Consider the following 20,886-nt stretch of genomic DNA (forward strand, 5'->3'; position numbering starts at 1 on the left):
AACTGAGAGTCCCATACAGGATTAATCTAAGGAGCAGCATGCTCAGACACATAATAATCAAATTGACAAAAACCTAAGATAATAGAGAAAATGTTTAAAATGATTAGGGAGAAGCAAAAAGTAATATTCAAGGGAAGTCTCATAAGGTTATCAGAAACACTACAGGCCAAAACGGAAAGGCATGATGTAAAGTGAAGAAAGGGGAAAACCTACAACCAAGAATACTCTACCCAGCAAGACTTTCATATTCATTTGATGGAGAAATAAAAATCTTTACAGGCAAGCAAAAGATAAAGAAGTTCAGGACCACCAAACCAGCTTTACAACAAATGCTAAGGGAACTTCTCTAGACAGAAAAGAAAAGCCCAGAACAAGAAATAAGAAAATTGCAAAATGGAAAATCTTACTGATAAAAGGAAACACACAGTAAAGATAGGAAATCATCCACACACAAATGCGATATCAAAACCATTTTATTCAGTATAGTTTTGGAAGTCCTAGCCATGGCCATCAGAGAGAAAAAAAAAAGAAATAAAATGATTCAAATTGGAAAAAGAGAAGTAAAACTGTCACTGTGTGTAGACGACATGGTACTATACATAGCAAAGCCAGAAAACTACTAGAGTTCAAAAATGAATTTCATAAAGTTGCAGGATAAAAAATTAATACATAGGAAACTGTTGCATTTCTATACACTAAGAATGAAAAATCAGAAAGGAAAATTCCCATTTACCATCACATCCAAACGAATACTATACCTAGGAATAAACCTACTTAAGGAGGCAAAAGACCTGCATTCTGAAAACTATAAGACACTGATGAAAAAAATCCAAGATGACAGAAACACATGGGAAGATATATCATGTTCTTAGGTTGGAAGAATCAGTACTGTCAAAACGACTATACTACACAAGAGAATCCACAGATTCAATGCAATCCCTATCAAAATATCAATGGCACTTCTCATAGAACTAGAAAAAAAAATTTTTTTTAATATGTATGGAAACACGATTCTGGATAGTCAATATAATCTTCTTTAAAAATATTATTTTTAATTGAAGGATAATTGCTTTATAATGTTGTTTTGGTTTCTGCCGTACATCAACATGAGCCAATACAATCTTGATAAAGAAAAATGGAATAGAGGAATCAGGCTCCCTGACTTCAGACTATAGTACAAAGCTACAGTCGTTAAAACAGCATGGTACTTGCACAATAGCAGAAATATAGATCAGTGGAACACAATACAAAGTCCAGAGATAAACCCACGCACCTACGGCACCTAATCTATGACAAAGGAGGGAAGAGTATACAGTGGAGGAAAGACAATCTCTTCAAAAAATGGTGCTGGGAAAACTGGACAGCAGTCTGTAAATGATGGAAATTAGAACACTCCCTAACACCATATACACACAAAAACATTCAAAATGGATTAAATACTTAAATGTAAAACTGGACAGTCTAAAAGTCTTAGAGGAAAACAGGCAGAATATTCTCTTCATAAACTGCAGCAATATCTTCTTGGATCTGTCAAGTAATGGAAATAAAAACAAAAATAAATAAATGGGACCTAATTAAACTTAAAAGCCTTTTGATAGCAAAAGAAACCATAAACAAAAGGAAAAGACAACCCACAGAATGGGAGAGAATATTTGCAAATGATGCAATAGACAAGGAATTAACCTCCAAAATATACAAACAGCTCATACAGCTTTGTTTCTTAACTTTTCAAAATATCTTTATTTTTAATAGGCAGTATATTTACATGATTTGAAAGTTAAAACTATAAAAAGGTGAACATAAGAAATCTCAGTCCCACTGCCCCCCATCCCATTTTATCAGTTTCCCATTTATTCTTCTAAGGGTTCTTGATATAGATGTGTTCATGTGTCTATCTATCTATATTTGTGTGTATATAAACCATGACATAAAGGAGATTATCTTAAGATGTATCCCACTTTCTTAAAAATATTTATATATGATATAAAATGTACTACCTCTCTCTTTTTTTACCTAAAAATATCTGGATTTATATGTATACATTTAATGGGACAAAATACACATAACAGAATTTACTGTTTTAACACTACTGACCTATGCATTTTACAAATGGTTGATTATAGTCACATTGTTGGGCAATTTCCAGAAGTCTTTCCATCTTGCAAAACAGAAACTTTGTATCAATTAAAATTGGTACAGAATTAAATTCCCTACTCTTCCTCCAGTCAGTTCAGTCACTCAGTTGTGTCCTACTCTTTGCTACCCCATGGACTGCATCACGCCAGGCCTCCCTGTGCATCACCAACTCCCGGAGCTTACTCAAACTCGTGTCCGTCAAGTCAGTGATGCCATCCAGCCATCTCTTCCTCTATTGTCCCCTTCTCCTCCTGCCTTCAATCTTTCCCAGCATCAGAGTCTTTTCCAACGAGTAAGTTCTTCACATCAGGTGGCCAAAGTATTGAAGTTTCAGCATCAGTCCTTCCAGTGCATATTCAGGACTGATCTCCTTTAGGATGGACTGGTTGGATCTCCTTACTGTCCAAGGGACCCTCAAAGTCTTCTCCAACACCACAGTTCAAAAGCATCAATTCTTCTGCGCTTAGCTTTCTTTACAGTCCAACTCTCACATCCATACATGACCACTGGAAAAACCATAGCTTTGACTAGACGGACCTTTGTTGGCAAAGTAATGTCTGCTTTTTAATATGCTGTCTAGGTTGGTCATAGCTTTTCTTCCAAGGAGCCAGTGTCTTTTATCTCATGGCTGCAGTCACCATCAGCAGTGATTTTGGAGCTCAATTCTCTCACTGTTTCCATTGTTTCTCCATCTATTTGCCATGAAGTGTTGGGACCGGATGCCATGATCTTCATTTTCTGAATGTTGAGCTTTAAGCCAGCTTTTTCACTCTCCTCTTTCACTTTCGTCAAGAGGCTCTTTAGTTCTTCTTCACTTTCTGCCATAAGGGTGGTGTCATCTGCGTATCTGAGGTTATTGATATTTCTCCCAGCAATCCTGATTCCAGCTTGTGCTTTTTCCAGCCCTGCGTTTCTCAAGATGTACTCTCCATATAAGTTAAATAAGCAGGGTGACAATATACAGTCTTGATGTACTCCTTTCCCGATTTGGAACCAGTCTGTTGTTCCATGTCCAGTTTTAACTGTTGCTTCCTGACCTGCACACAGATTTCTCAGGAGGCAGGTCAGGTGGTCTGGTATTCCCATCTCTTGAAGAAATTTCCACAGTTTATTGTGATTCACACAGTTAAAGGCTTTGGTATAGTCAATAAAGCAGAAGTAGATGTTTTTCTAGAACTCTCTTGCCTTTTCAATGATCCAACAGATTTTGGCAATTTGATCTCTGGTTCCTCTGCCTTTGCTAAATCCAGTTTGAACACCTGGAAGTTCATGGTTCATGTACTGTTGAAGCCTGGCTTGGAGAGTTTTGAGCATTATTTTACTAGTGTCTGAGATGAGTGCAATTGTATGGTAGTTTGAGCATTCTTTGGCATTGCCTTTCTTTGGAATTGGAATGAAAACTGACCTTTTCCAGTCCTATGGCCACTGCTGAGTTTTCCAAATTTACTGGCATATTGAGTGAAGCACTTTAACAGCATCATCTTTTCGGATTTAAAATAGCTCAACTGGAATTCCATCACCTCCACTACCTTTGTTTGTAGTGATGTTTCCTAAGGCCTACTTGACTTTGCATTCCAGGATGTCTGGCTCTAGGTGAGTGATCACACCATCGTGGTTATCTGGGTCATGAAGATCTTTTTTGTATAGTTCTTCCCCCAATCCCTGGCCACCTCCATTCTACTTTGTTTCCATAAGTTTGACTACTCTGGATACCGCATAAGTGGAATTACAATATTTGTCTTTTTGTGACTAGTTTATTTCACTTAGCATACTGTCCACAAGGCTCATCCATGTCATAGTTTATGTCAGAAATTCCTTCTTTTTCCAGGCCGAATAATATTCCACTGTACGTATAGACCACATTTTGTTTATCCATTCATTCACCAGTGAACAGCTGGGTTGCTTCCCTTTTTTGGCTCTTGTCAGTAATGCTGCTATAAACAGGGATATACAGATATTTTTATGGGATTCCAGTTTCAATTCCTTTTGAGTCAATACTCAGAAGTTGAATTGCTAGATCATATGGTAGTTCTGCTTTTAATTTTTTGAGGAAATTCTATATTGTGTTATGTAGTGGTTGCACCTTTTTATTCCCTTCTATAGTGCATAAGAATGACAATTCCTCCTCATTCTTGCCAATATCTGCTATTTTCTGTTTTTTTGTTTTGTTTTGTTTTGCTTTTGATAATAGCCATCCTAGTTGGTGTGAGGTGGTTTCTCATTGCAGTTTTAACTTGTGTTTCCCTGATGCTTAGTGGTCTTGAGCATCTCTTCATGTGCTTATTGGCCATTTTGACCCAGCCTGTGACTATTTCAGGCCTTGAAGAGCTTATCAGTTTCAGTGGCAACAGAAACATACGGCCCCCTTCTTCAGGTTATGTCTTTCTCTGTACAAGTGGGGTATCCCATTATGTTTCATTTCCCCACTCCTTTCTCCTTTACAATCTTCATCTTCACCTAAGGTTAATTCTTATCCTTATACTGGCTGTAAAGACGCTTTTGACGAAGGAGAGATCAGGAAGCAGGATGAGGATATGGAACCCACCTACTCCCACAAATACATCAAGAATACATCAACACGTTGACAAATTCTCACTCCATTTCAACCCACCTCACACCACATCCTTATAAACAGATCGGAGGGTTATATCCCAACAACTGGGGAGCAGACCTGGCCCCTGGCAGGGCTGTAACAACCACAGAGCAAAGAGGAGGCCCTGCTCAACCTCCAGTGCTGATCACACTACCAATCACACTTCCTATTAAGGGGAGATGGGCCTGCATATCCTGAGGAGAGACATGGCAGGCATTCATGCTAAAAATAGCCCTTGCACCAAAAATATTAAGCTTTTGTGGGCTAGACAGGAAGGCTCCCAGATAAAAACAACCCTTCAAGGCCACAGTAGATAACAGTTTCTTTGTAATTTATAGAGTCAGAGAAATATAAGTAAAAAAAAGTAACAGAGGAGCCACTCCCAATTAGAATAACAAGAGAAGTCTCCTGAAAGAACAAACAATGAAACAGACCTCTCCAGTCTACCAGATCATGAGTTCAAAAAGGAGACAGTAAAAATACTGAAGGAGATAAAAAGTGTTATCAGTACAAATGCAGATCACTATAACAGGGAACTAGAAATTATAAAGAGGAGCCAATTAAAATTAGAAAATTCACATGCTGAGACAATAGCCAAGCTAAAGGCAATAAATAACAAAATGCAGAAGAATGCATGAGTGAACTCCCAGAAGAGAACACAGGCAAAACATTCTCCAACAGAAGTTATAGCAGTTTTCTTAGGTTGGTCTCCCAAGGCAATAGACATAACAACAAAAATAATCAAATGGGACCTAATCAAACTTGTAAGCTTTGGTACAGCAAAGGAAACCATAAACAAAATGAAAGGTCAGCCTATGGGCTGGGAGAAAAGATTTCCAAACTATGCGACTGACAAGGGCTGAGTTTCCTAATTATACAAACAGCTGATACAACTCAACAACAGAAAAGCAAACAATCCCATGAAAAAATGGGCAGAAGATCTAAACTGACATTTCTCCAAAGGAGCTATCCAGACGGCCAACATGTCCATGAAAAGGCACTCAACATCACTAACTATTAGAGAAATGCAAATCAAAACTGCAATGAGGTATCTCACACTGGTTAGAATGGCCATAATTTAAAAATCTACAAATAACAAATGCTGGAGAAGGTGTGGAGAAAAGGAAACCCTATTGTACTGTGGGTGGGAATGTAAGCTGGGGCGGCCACTTTGGAAAACAGTATGGAGGTTCCTTAAAAAGCTAAACAAAATTACCATATGATCCAGCAAGCCCACTCCTGAGCATATATCTGGATGAAACTAATTAAAAAAGATACATGTGTCCTTATGTTCATAATAGCACTTTTCACAATAACCGATACATGGAAACAGCCTAAATGTTTATCCACAGATGAACGGATTAAAAAGTGGTACATGTATACAATGGAATATTACTCAGCCCTAAAGAAGAAGGAAATAATGCCATTTGCAGCAACATGAAAGGATTTACAGATTCTCATTCTAAGTGAACTTAGAGAAAAACAAATACCATATAATATCACTTGTATGTGGAATCTAAAGTAGGACACAATGAACTTATTTACCAAACAGAAACAGACAGATGTAGAAAACAAACTTATGTACTAAAGGTTAAAGAGGGTAGGGATAAATTAGGACTTCGGAATTATCAGACTTAAACTGCTGTATGTTGTCACTAAGTCGTGTCTGACTCTTTGCAACCCCATGGACTGCAGCATGCCAGGCCTCCCTGTCCCTCACCATCTCCTGGAGTTTGCCCAAGTTCATGTCCATTGAATTGGTGATGCCATCCAACCATATCATCCTCTGTCAACCCTCTTTTCCTTCTGCCTTCAGTCTTTCCCAGCATCAGGGTCTTTTTCCAGTGAGTCAGCTTTTCTCATCAGGTGGCCAAAGTATTTGAGTTTCAACTTCAGCATCAGTCCTTCCAATGAGTATTCAGGGTTGATCTCCTTTAGGATTGACTGGTTTGATTTCCTTGCAGTCCAAGGGACTCTCAAGAGTCTTCTCCAGCACCACAGTTCGAAAGCATCAATTCTTTGGCACTCAGCTTTCTTTATGGTCCAGCTCTCACTTCTATACATGACTGTGGGAAAGACCAGAGTTTTGATTATATGGATTTTTGTCAGCAAAATGATGTCTCTGCTCTTTAATACACCGTCTAGGTTTGTCATAGCTTTCCTTCCAAGAAGCAATTGTCTTCTAATTTTATGGCTGCAGTCACCATCCACAGTGATTTTAGAGCCCAAGAAGCAAAATCTGTCATTGCTTCCAACTTTTCCTGTTCTATTTGCCATGAAGTGATGGAACTGGATGCCGTGATCTTAGCTATTTTAATAGTGAGCTTTAAGCCGGCTTTTTCCCTCTCCTCTTTGACAAAACATGGTCCACTGGAGAAGGGAATGGCAGACCACTGCAGTATTCTTGCCATGAGAACCCCATGAATAGTATTTAAAAAGGCAAAAATGGCTATATACAAAAATAGATAAACAATAAAATCCTACTGAAATGCACAGGGTACTATAGTCAATATCCTATATTGAATATATGTAATTTTTCTTTCCATTACAGTTCATTATATGCATGTGCTGTGCTGCGTGCTGTGCTTAGTCGCTCAGTTGTGTCCAACTCTTTGCAACCGCATGGACTATAGCCTGCCAGGCTCCTCTGTCCATGGGATTCTTCAGGCAAGAATACAGGAGTGGGTTGCCATGCCCTCCTCCAGGGGATCTTCCCAACCCAGGGATTGAACCCAGGTCTCCCACATTGTAGGTGGATTCTTTACTGTCTGAGCCACCAGGGAAGCCCAAGAACAAAGGAGTGGGTAGTCCATCCCTTCTCCGGGAAACTTCCTGACCCAGGAGTTGAACTGGGGTTTCCTGCAATCCTCCTCCATTGCAGGCAGATTCTTCATATATATACATATATGTTATATATACGTATATATATTCCCAGTGCTCAGGACCATTCAAATCATGGAGCTTTTCAGGAGGCCCGTAATTTACTGACTTCATCTCTCCATGGTGGTGCTACATAATGCAGAATCTGGAGAAGGCTGTCAAACAGAGTGTGAGGAGTTAAAGGAATGAAGACAACCTCTTTTTTTTTTAAATTGAAGTTTAGTTGACTTCCAATGTTGTACTATATATGTATATATAACATATATATATATTTTATTTTTATATATTTATATTTATATTTATATATATGTTATATATATAACATATACATTATTTTTATATATTTATTTTTATATTTATATATATGTTATATATAACATATATATTTTATTTTTATATATTTATTTTTATATTTATATATATGTTATATATAACATATATATTATTTTTATATATTTATTTTTATATTTATATGTTATATATAACATATATATTTTTTATTTTTATATATTTATTTTTATATTTATATATATGTTATATATATATAACATATACATTATTTTTATATATTTATTTTTATATTTATATATATGTTATATATAACATATATATTTTATTTTTATATATTTATTTTTATATTTATATATGTTATATATAACATATATTTTTATATATTTATTTTTATATTTATATATATGTTATATATAACATATATATATTATTTTTATATATTTATTTTTATATTTATATATATGTTATATATAACATATATATTTTTATTTTTATATATTTATTTTTATATTTATATATATATGTTATATATATATATATATAGTACAGCATTGGAAGTCAACTAAACTTCAATTAAAAAAAAAAAGAGGTTGTCTTCATTACTTTAACTCCTCACACTGTTTGACAGCCTTCTCCAGATTCTGCATTATGTAGCACCACCATGGAGAGGTGAAGTCAGTAAATTACGGGCCTCCTGAAAAGCTCCATGATTTGATGTTCCTGAGCACTGAGAGATTTCTTCTCCTCGAGGCTGGATGATTGTGTTACCTGCTGCTCTCAGGGGTCTGCCTGGTCTCAGCAGAACCTGGGCAGGTTCCCTTTTGGATGATCAATACTTCCACCCAGAGCTTCTTGCCCTCTGAAACTCACTTCATAATGCTGGAAATAATATGTCCTGTTCTTTTCAATCTGTCTTTCTCCATCCTGCCTACATCAGCGGTTCTCAATTTTGGCTGCAACTTGGGATCCACTGGAGAGATTTTTAAAGACTGAAGCTCCACCCGCAGTGGTTTTTACTTAGTTGATCCGTTTGTAGCCTGGGCATTGAGATTCTAATGGGGTTGAGAGCTTCTCACCTAAATTTTTGGAACAGTTGATTGATATTCTTAACGAATGGTATTAATAAACCCTCATAACACCCCATCTCTCAGTAGCATCCTACCATGGGCTCTCTGGGGGAGCCACTTGTGGCTCTTGGAGGTCTGATCCTCTGCCAAGTATCTTCTGCGTCCTGGGCTTCTTCTGTGATTTACTCATGAGTACATTTCCTAATTCCAGCTGTAAAAGGAGTGTGTCTCTTTTGATCTTTCATCTCTCTCTAGACAGTCAGGAACAAAGTAGTAGAAAATATCTTTTCTACCCCACCTTGAACTGTTTCCACAGGTAGGCATACATACTGGCAAATACGAGGTTCAAGGTTTATTGGGAAAACCTCTGGGGCCTGGTTTCTATGATTCTAAAATCCGATTGAAGTGACATTTCTAAGTATATTCAGCTGGCAGCTTCTCCACTAAAGGCGCATGAGACGCTGGAAAGGCAAGACAGAGTACAGCAGAAAAAAAGGGAGACTGGCTGCACTCCACAGGCCTGCATGCTCTGCAGCTGCCCAGTCTCGAGACCAAAGAAAAAGCCAAGAGGCAGCATCAGGGACACCACTGGTTAATATACGGGGTGTCGGTTCGGGAGCAACGTATCCACTGAATGTGACAGCTGGAGGGGACGAGTGGCTGCATCTGTGCTTCTGGGGGAGGAGGGGCTTTCCCGGTGTTGGGAGAATTCACACCAGGTGGGCTCATCCGTTATCCCGGACATCTGTGGCTGGGGAAGGGGCGAGCACACAGGCAGCTACTAACTGCGCCCCGTAATGAAGAGGGCTGACGGCCACGCGAGGGAAGCAGGGACTGGCTGAGTGTGCCGAGAGCGAGAGGACAGCCACCTTCAGCGGAAGGAGACCGGCAACCGGGATGCTTTGAGGCTCAATTTCCCTCTGAGTGGAGACTCCAGAATTCTTACTCTTAGATCAGTTCCCATGGTTGTTATCAGGCGTACCACCTCTAGAAGCAGCACACTAAATGTTTTTTTCCTGGTATTCATAGGGGTGTGTGTGGACCGCTTACTGATAGGAGCAGCGAGGGAGCCTTCCCTCCGATGGCTTTCCCTCTGCATTCTAAGGTGCCGCTTGGTGGAAGCTGCCTTTGTTTTAAGTCCCAACGCAGCCCTGGCCCATGCTGTTTGGGCCATATGAGGACAGAAGGTGTGATAGACACGCCTCGAGGTAACAGGCTCTCTGGCCAGAGCTCTCCCAGGAGTCAGGGGTCAGTGTGGCTCAGCCAAAAGCTGCAGTTCGTCAAGATGCAATTAACCTGCCAGGCGCAGCCCTTTCATCCCCTTTCTCTGGAAGGAGTAGAGGATTGTTCTGTCTCTGCACTTAGTCGACTCGGGGGCCTATAACAAACTACCACGACGGGGAGGCTTAAGTCACGACCCTGTGTGTCTCAGTTTTGAAGTCTGGGAAGTCCAAGATCAAGGTGCCAGCAGGTTTAGCTCTTGGTGAGGGCTCACCTTCTGGTCTGTACCTGATTGTCTTCTCCTTGTATCCTCACCCGGTGCAGGGCAGAGAATCAAGCTCTCTCAAGTCTCTTCTTTTAAGGACACTAATCTCACCTTGGGGGCTCTGCCCTCATGACCTTGCTGCTGCTGCTAAGTCGCTTCAGTCGTGTCCGACTCTGTGCGACCCCATAGACGGAAGCCCACCAGGCTCCCCCATCCCTGGGATTCTCTGGGCAAGAACAATGGAGTGGGTTGCCATTTCCTTCTCCAGTGCATGAAAGTGGAAAGTGAAAGTGAAGTCGCTCAGTCATGTCCGACTCTTAGCGACCCCATGGACTGCAGCCCACCAGCCTCCTCCGTCCATGGGATTTTCCAGGCAAGAGTACTGGAGTGGGATGCCATTGCCTTCTCCACACACATCAATGATTATCATCAAAATAGAAACCTGAACACGTCCAAAACAGCCCTCCCTTTATATGTCCTTCTGCCCCTCTGTTGCCAACCTAATGATCAAGTCCTGATGGTTTAACACTTCCATGTCCAAGATGTTGCTTTATGTTTTCATCAGTTATAACCCAGGTATTTAAAAATTGGTTAATTCACTAGCTCTATTTTTTATCATACATTTTCACCTTAGGACATTTCTATCCTTTCTCCAGGGGCTCTTCCCCACCCAGGGATTGAGCCCAGGTCTCCTGCATTGCAGGTGGATTCTTTACCAGCTGAGCTACCGGAGAAGCCCTCTAAAAAGCCTAGATGTTGCATAATAAAGAATGAGCTTGTCCACAATAAACACAGGTACTTTACAAAAATGCACACACAGACCCATGGTTATAACCTAAATCTGTCTTCTGATATGCAGATATTTATTAGCTAAGAAGTCCTCCCCTCACCCTTTCTCTTACCCCGCCTCCAGCATCTCAGAGACTAAGTACTGGAGTAGCTCCAAGAGGTGGAGTAACATAGACACTCCCAGAAGACACAGCTCTTCCCAATACCAACAAAAGGGCATTTAATGAAGGGTTATTTTACTACCTCTACTTTTAATATACTTTGGGCATTAGACTTGCTTATTTTTTTTTTTTTGGTCCCATTCAATTCAACACATTTATTGAGAATTTGAAATATATAAAAGTTACATCCAGCAAAAGAAATTGTTTAAATAATTATACTATGTGTTAAATGATAATTTAGTTTCTTCTGTGAGATATAAATGTTTCATAAATAATTGCTATTTAAAAGGCTGACACGGATTTTAAAATATCATTTGAATTGTTTCTACATATATTTTCCTGTGTCAGTTAGTTACTGCTGTGTAACACACCATCCCCAAACATAGCAACTTACACCATTTCTTCAGTGCCAGTTCAGTGGGGCAGTACTTCCACCTGGGCTTCCTGGCTTGCTCTGGTCTTGACTGCCTCCCGTGTGTGTGGTCAGCCTTGAACCTGCTAAGTGTGCTCCGGTTCTCAGAGTTGGTTGGCTGTTGGCTGGAGTGCTTCAGTTCTTCCCTGCCTCAGTCTCCTCTCATCCTCCAGAGAGTAGGACTTGCTTACTCTTTAAAACACAGTGACGGTAACTAACAGAACAATGCTAGACAATCCAAACCAGTCTAAAGACTGATGGGCACTGAGCCCTTTTCTCTGCATTTCCTTCCTGTTCTGCCCCCACATCCCCACCACACCGTGAACAGTCAGCTTACTCTCCAAAATGCACATTTAACAATTCCACTCCCCAAACACAGCCATTCCTATGAATTAACAGAAAAAATACTTCGAAGCTGATACTTTAACTCTCTACTTTCGAAATACATTGTGTACTTCTATACATTTAGAAAGGCTAGATATTTCAAACAAGAATTTGTCTACTATACATCCTTGGAAGGAAAGTTATGACCAACTTAGATAGCATATTCAAAAGCAGAGACATTACTTTGCCAACAAAGGTCCGTCTAGTCAAGGCTATGGTTTTTCCTGTGGTCACGTATGGATGTGAGAGTTGGACTGTAAAGAAGGCTGAGCGCCGAAGAATTGATGCTTTTGAACTGTGATGTTGGAGAAGACTCTTGAGAGTCCCTTGGACTGCAAGGAGATCCAACCAGTCCATTCTGAAGGAGATCAGCCCTGGGATTTCTTTGGAAGGAATGATGCTAAAGCTGAAACTCCAGTACTTTGACCACCTCATGCAAAGAGTTGACTCATTGGAAAAGACTGTGATGCTGGGAGGGATTGGGGGCGAGAGGAGAAGGGGACGACAGAGGATGAGATGGCTGGATGGCATCACTGACTCGATGGACGTGAGTCTGAGTGAACTCCGGGAGCTGGTGATAGACAGGGAGGCCTGGCGTGGGATTCATGGGGTCGCGAAGAGTCCGGCACGACCGAGCGACTGAACTGGACTGATGCATGTAATGGCATTGAATAAACTGCACACAAAAGCTGGTCTCAAAGTGCCATCTAAACAGGAGCACTCTGGCCGAGAGCCCTTTCACTTCTCATCTCCATCAACCCAGTGGACAAGTCCAATAAGCTTCCGTAATGCTTAGAGGGGATTTTACCAATTTCACTTCTGCCAGTTGTTTTCAGAAGTCTTTCCTATGAATTTTAACATGAAGTGTACACAATGTATTTATTTGCTAATTTTGTCATACACTGGAAACTTCTTTAACATCTACGAAGACTGCCGCTGCTGCTAAGTCGCTTCAGGCGTTTCCGACTATAAATTTGGATGCTTGTTCCTTATGAACACTATATACACAGTTAAAGTAAAACAAAATGCAGACACATATGTGACAATGGATAATCTTGCCTAACTATAAACACACTGATATAACCCCCTTGTGCTTTCTTCTTTCCCCCTGAATCAGCACAAATAAGATAATGTGTACTGCTCAGAGAGATGGTTTGATCATTTTAATCATTCCGTTTCTAATAGACAGTATTTCATATTAATTTTAACAAAAGGATATATATGCAAAATATGTTATTTCACTACCTCTACTTTTAACGTAACTTGTGCTCTTCTAAACATAAGTTTGTCCACTATATACACAATAGTGTTGAATAAACTACACACATGTAACAATAGGTATATCCAAAAGTGTCTTCTACGAAGGAACATTCTAGTCTAGAACCCTTCATTTCTCCCAATTCTTCCTTTTCACCATTTGTCCAAAATCACCTAGACGTGATTTATAATTTCATTTCATTATAATTTCATTTCCAAGGTCCTTTTCAGAAGATGGCCTTTCAGTGAATTTTAACACAAAGTGTACAAAATGTGTTAGATTACTAACCTTACTTTTGTCATACCTTGGCAACCTCAATCTAGAAACTAGATATTTTTAAATTGGGACCTATTTGTCCAGTGTATACCTAATGTATACAGTAAAGTTAAATGAAATGCACTTAGCATATAGAGCAATGGTAAGCTGAAATCTAGTACCCACTAGCAAAGTATCTTTTGCAATCTTCCGTCCCACCTCCCTCAACCCAGCAAAAAAGCACAGAGTATACTGTTCAGAGCAGAGGTTTAACAATTCCATTTCCAAAGACAGTATTTCCCATCAGTTTTTAACAGCTTTTTATAAGAAGTTATTTAACAGCATTTTTAAATGCGTCAAGCATTTCTAAATATCTAGAGAGACCAGATATTTCATATAATAGCTTATTTGTCCACTATATCCACTTGTACGCTATGTACACATTTTATTAAATAAAATCGCACACATGTAACAAAGGTTATAATCTGAGGTATCTTCTAAATACGACCATTCCTTCTCTCACTTCCTTCTCCCCACCACCAATCCAGTGGACAAGTTCAGGCATGTGTATTGCTTAGAGGTGGTTGAACAAATTCATATCCAAAAGTCATTTACAGAAGACAAGCTTTCCTGCAAATTTCAACACTAAAGTGTACAAAATGTGTTAATTTTACTACCTACTTTGTCATACGGTGGCAACCTCTTTAACATCTAGAGACTAGATGTTGCAAAATTAGGACTCATTTGTCCATTATACATACTATATACTTAGCAAAACAAAATGCACATAACATAAAAAAATGGTTTTGTTTGAAACTGTCCAGGTATGTCCATATGACGTTTTGCAATTCTTCCCACTTCCTCCAAACCACTGAACAAGTATAGGCAAGAGTACACTGCTCACAGAGGAGGTCTGACATTTAACTTTCCCAGAGACAGTGCTTCCTATGAATCCGGGCAAAAAGATAATTACAAAGTGACATTTTACTACCTCTAAGTAACACTGGGGCTTCCCTAGTGGCTCAGACAATAAAGAATTGCCTGCAATACAGGAGACACAGGTTCAATCCCTGTGTTAGGAAGATCCCCTGGAGAATGGCAACCCACTCCAGTATTCTTGTCCGGAGAATTCCATGGACAGAGGAGCCTGGCAGGCTACAGTCCATGAGGTCACAAAGAGTCAGACATGACTGAGTGATTAACACACACACCCATTTAACATGCATCTGGCACTTCTAAATATCTAGATGGAATAGATGTTTCAAATAAGGACTTAATTTGTCCATTATGTATGGGAGCAGTCTTGAATAAATTGCAACAGTGTAACAGTTACAATCTGAAAGTGTCTTCAAAATATGAGCATTCTAGCCTATGACCAACCCCCTTCCCTCCTCTCTCTCCTCCCCCAATACTACTTTTAAGAGCAGCTGCTCATCATTGTCCAACTGACTCAAAGTTCTAGTTTTCGTTTTCACATTCTGATTGGACAGGCTCGTGTGAGCTGTGTTGAGCCCTGCCTCCAGGCCACAGGTGTGCAGCCTTACACCGAGGCCACAGCCATGGAGCCCGAACCAAGGCCACCTCTGAAGCTGACTGAGCCCTTTTGCAACCGTTGCCAAAACCCCCCTGTGATCATCACTAACAAGCCTCCTGACTCCCAGTTAGGCAAAGATGCCCACTCCAGTAAACACCCTATAATGGCCCAACCAATCACCTAACGCCAACCTTCTATCAGAAATTTTCTTTGTCTTGAGGCTATAAAAATTGGCTACTAACCCAAGAAAACTGTCGCTGCTCCATTGTCAGGAGGTCAGCCCACTGCGCTGGCAGTGCCCACATTATTTCTGCTCTTTGTTCTTAATAAACTCACTCCCTTCTGAAATGCTCCATATCTGGAAATTCTTTTCTGACCCTTGCTCAGACTGCCCCAACTAGCTGTCTACCCTGGTCCAATCATGTGTGGCCCAGGGCTTGGGGTGGAGGGGGAGAGTGTGAGGGCAGCCTTCTGTCCAAGGACTGTCTATACACCCGTGAGGAGACGGTGTCTTCAATACGTGGTGCTGGGAGAACAGGACAGCTACATTTAAAAAAATGAAATTCAAATATTTTTAATTCCATGCACAAAAATAAGCTCAAAATGGATTAGACCTAAATGTTAGACCGGACACTATACAACTCTCAGAGGAAAATATGGGCCACACACTCTCCGACAAAAATTGCAGGAATATTTTCTTTTTCAATTTGTCTCCTAGAGTAATGGAAATAAAAACAAAAATAAACAAATGGAACTGAATTAAATTAAAAACCTTTTGCATAGCAAAGGAAACTATAAACAAAATGAAAAGACAACTCTCCGATTAAGAGAAAATATTTGAAAATGATGTGACCCTCAAGGGATCCGTCTCCAAAATTTACAAACAGCCCCTGCAGCTCAATATCATCAAAGCAAACAATTCAATCAAAAAAAAACAGAAGACCTAAATAGACATTTTCCAGAGAAGACACACAGATGTCCAAGAAACACATGAGCAAATGTTCAACATCACTAATTATTAGAGAAATGCAAATCAAAAATACGAGATATCATCTCACACCAGTAAAAATGACTATCATAAAAAAAAATCCACAAACAATAAATGCTGGAAAGCATGTGAAGAGAAGGGAAACCTCCTACACTGTTGGTTGGAGGTTTATTAAAACCAACAAAACCACTTTTATTGGTTTTACATTTACCAATGTAAATTGGTACAACCATTATGGAGAACAGTGTAGTTTCCTTTAAAAACTGACAATAGAACTACAGTATGATCCCACAATCCCACTTCTGGACATATTCTGGAGAAAAAAAACGTGATCCAAAAGGATACATGCACCTCAGTGTTCACTGTAGCACTGTTAACATTAAAGTACTGGAGTGGGGTGCCATTGCCTTCTCCAAGACAGGGAAGCAACCTAAATGTCCTTTGGCAGAGGGATGGATGAAGAAGATGTGATGCATATACACAATGGAATATTAGCCATAAAAAGAATGAAATAATGCAACACAAATGTCCAGAAAACAAGCTTTTGTTGGTTTTTAAAAAAACTTTCTAGGCTCAGTCAGGCATCAGGAAAGAGTCAAAATAAACCTCCAGAACTTTCTACTTTTGTAAGACTGCATAATTATCACTGAATAAAGTAAACTGAAAGTTACTTAGTTGTGTCTGACTCTTTGTGAGCCCCATGGACTGTACAGTTCATGGAATTCTCCAGGCCAGAGTACTGGAGTGGGTAGCCTGTCCCTTCTCTAGGGGATCTTCCCAACCCAAGGATCGAACCCAGGTCTCCTGCATTGCAGGTGGATTCTTTACCAGCTGAGCCACCAGGGAAGCCCAATAATACTGGAGTGGCTAGCCTATCCCTTCTTCAGTGGATATTCCCAATCAAGGAATTGAAACGGGGTTTTCCTGCCCTGCAGGTGGATTCTTTACCAGCTGAGCTATGAGGGAAGGCTCCCCACCATCTGCTTTTTTCTAACACCTAAAGTAACCTGAATTAGCCAGAAAACTCAATATAGTCAGGCATTTTGTACACTGGGAAATTTAGGTTATTCAGATTTTGGTGTCTATGAAAGATTTTTTAGCTGTGACATTGTCAAAATGCTTTGATGATAATATAATTACTTAGGTACATGAGGCACATTTAGCTCCCATAAAGAGTCATATCCTACTTAAACTCCAGATCAATATCAAAGTGATACCAACCAGGGTTCTTGGCCCTCCCCAATCAATAGAAATTGACTAGAGACCAGACAAGAAATTCAGGCAAGGCTCTATTAGGGTTCTTCTGCTGGCTGCAGGAGAAAATGAAAACAAGGAACCCCCCTTGCTTGCTTCTGGAGAGGGTGTGAGCTCATTCCTTATTCGAGGAAAGAGCAGGGGTATGCCCAGAGGTCAGGCTGGAGGGATGGCTTAGGTGTCTGCCCGCCCCCACTCTGTGGTATTGAGTACATGCTTTTGCTCCTGACACCCATGGCTCGTGGCTCTTCAGGGATGGATGTCAGGGACTTTTTTCTTTTTTGTCTTTTTGTATCTTTTGGTCCAGAATTTGCCCCAAGTGCATACGCACAGAGTTATTTTCAGTCCTGTGTAATTTCTCTGTATTTTGTATCTGCAGGAGAGGTGTGTCCAGGTGGAAGCTTTGCTGCAATGTAGCACAGAGTGCCAGGTCTCAGACTCACAAGGACAGTGGGAGATTATTAGGGATACAGTCCCTGAGACACTTCTTTTCTAGCAGAGAAGCCAATTCACATCCACCAAGCCTTTTCAGTAGCATTTCCAAAAGTGTGTTCTGTAGACCACTGGGACCTCCAGGATAAGAGGAGTTCCACTGTAAGATAAATTTGGAAAATATACTGCAAGTTAGAGTTTCCTCTTGGAGACTCACAGCGTTATACATAATGAAGGCTCTGGGACATCCTGCTGAAATGAAACATCTCACACCTGTTGAACATTGTTTAGTTCTGAGTTTCCCCCCAAAGTTCACATTTTGGAAAATGCTGTACACATATGTACTAACATCCAAAAGGAGAGCTGGAGTGGTGACACTGAATAGAACCATAGGAAACAGAAGTCTGAGTAGCACAGTCAGAGATGAGGTTGTTCCAAAAGGCAACATTTTCATGCTTTTAAGCTGTGAAGGGTTGTAGACACTTATAAATAGAGCGAAAGAAGTGAAGAGAAATATATTAACCTTTACCACCAGAGTTATGCCCATGCCTAACAACACAGCGATTTGTATTATACTTGATTATTTATAAGGCAATTATGTATATTTATAAACTTAATTTATGCTGCAGTTTCTGGGGTCGCAGGGAGTCGGACACGACTTAGCAACTGAACAACAAAAACATACTAACCTCATGATATAAAGTGTTACTCCATTTTTAAAATGAGAAAGATGAATGTCTGAGTGGTTGGTGACTGGATCTAAAATATGAGGACACATAGCAAGGATGTTAAGAAAAAGGGTGATTTTCAATAAGTTTGAAGAGGAACAATACACAATAGATCATTGAACATTTTAAAATATCGATAGTAGGAAAACACACTTACTTTAATTTCACCTGGTATTTGCCAAACTTTTTGCCTGCAAGACCATTTAAAAGTTATTTTTCCCTATTAATTTCCTATCAGATCAGATCAGTTGCTCAGTCGTGTCCGACTGTTTGCGACCCCATGAATTGCAGCAGGCCAGGCCTCCCTGTCCATCACCAACTCCCGGAGTTCACTCAGACTCATGTCCATCGAGTCAGTGATGCCATCCAGCCATCTCATCCTCTGTCGTCCCCTTCTCCTCTTGCCCCCAGTCCCTCCCAGCATCAGAGTCTTTTCCAATGAGTCAATGCCGGGCTCCAGCCCCGGCTGATCCAGGGTATTTGAAGCGGGGACGGCGTCGGCGAGGATCAGGATACAATAGCTTCAATTAGATATTAATTAAAGATATAAAGAGTAATAGAATGAGGATAGCTCAGTAGGAAAATTCAGTGGAGAAAAGAGGCTGAGTAGCTTGGTTTACGCGGGAGACCAATAAAACTTCAAGACAAGAAGCTTGCACCACTTACGTAGGCTGCAGGCGTCCTTCCATTCTCCCGAAGGAGAGGAGACACTGAGGCCTCCCCGGTCGGATCTTAGAAGCCCAGGCATAATTAGTAAGCATGGTGGGTTCCGCGCTCCAGATGGAGACTCAGCCAGAGTGAGAGAGAGAGAGACATGGGGAAACCAGTCTTTCGAGGAACTGATCCCAATTCTTTATTTTCCAGAGTCTGTTTTTATACACTGAGATGTTATACAAAAGTCACACGGGGTCAGCAGTCCTGACTTTTATCAAAGTCAGGTGCTTCACACAAATGTATACAGAGGTCTTAGGGGTGTTACATCATCTTCTGGCCAGGGGGGCCTGCTGACAATTTATGACCCTCTCCTTGTGACAGCGGTCAGTCAATCAGGACACTTATTTCTCCAGGGCTGATTATTCTCAAAACAGACGCCACCCAAATAAAGTTACATTCCTACAGGGTGAGGGTGTAGTGGGTTTTAGTTAAGGAAAGAATGTACTTAGCCTAAGGTCTAATGTGATTTATATCAAAGGTTAATACTTATTTCTTCTATATATTCATTAATGTGTGTAAGGGCAGGGGATGTGGAGACTTAGCAACAAACATTGGCTCAACAAATGAAAAACCCTTCACCAATACAATTTCTAATCAGCCCATTATACTTATACTAATGGTTTTCTAGCTTTTCTAAGGAACCTGTTTTTAGAAGGTTTAAAGCATCTTGTGCCTCTCACGGTTGGGAGGCTGTGAGCAATCACATGTGGCCGGACAAGCCTGTCAGGCAGGCTAGAGAACCTTCAGAGGAGTTTGTAGGTTAAAACACTCTTGTCATGCCCAGGAGTTTTTATTAACTGGAGCTCTAGGTTAACTCCTTCTCTGAAAGAGGTGGTGGGGAACAGCCCCGCATAAAGTCAGAGGTGTAGGTGAGAGCACAAAGTAGTAAAGCAGGGAGGCTCTGGTTATGGGGGTAGATGCTCGAGGATTTCCAGGGGGACTCCTGAGGCTCGATCCCGCCTTTGCATATGTCGAGCCTCCTTCCTCATGACCATTGCCACGGGCCGAGTGCCTCACTCTGGCCCCCAAGAAGTCAACTCTTTTGCATGAGGTGGCCAAAGTACTGGAGTTTCAGCTTTAGCATCATTCCTTTCAAAGAAATCCCAGGGCTGATCTTCAGAATGGACTGGTTGGATCTCCTTGCAGTCCAAGGGACTCTCAAGAGTCTTCTCCAATACCACAGTTCAAAAGCATCAATTCTTCGGCACTCAGCTTTCTTCACAGTCCAACTCTCACATCCATACATGACCACTGGAAAAACCATAGCCTTGACTAGATGAACCTTTGTTGCGAAAGTAATGTCTCTGCTTTTGAATATGCTATCTAGGTTGGTCATAACTTTCCTTCCAAGGAGTAAGCGTCTTTTAATTTCATGGCTGCAGTCACCATCTGCAGTGATTTTGGAGCCCAGAAAAATAAAGTCTGACACCGTTTCCACTGTTTACCCATCTATTTCCCATGAAGTGATGGGACCAGATGCCATGATCTTCGTTTTCTGAATGTTGAGCTTTAAGCCAACTTTTT

This window comes from Bos grunniens, chromosome 23 (genome assembly GCF_055505025.1).
Source record: "Bos grunniens cultivar Pamir isolate PY7600 chromosome 23, Bosgru_T2T1.0, whole genome shotgun sequence".
NCBI lineage: Eukaryota > Metazoa > Chordata > Mammalia > Artiodactyla > Bovidae > Bos > Bos grunniens.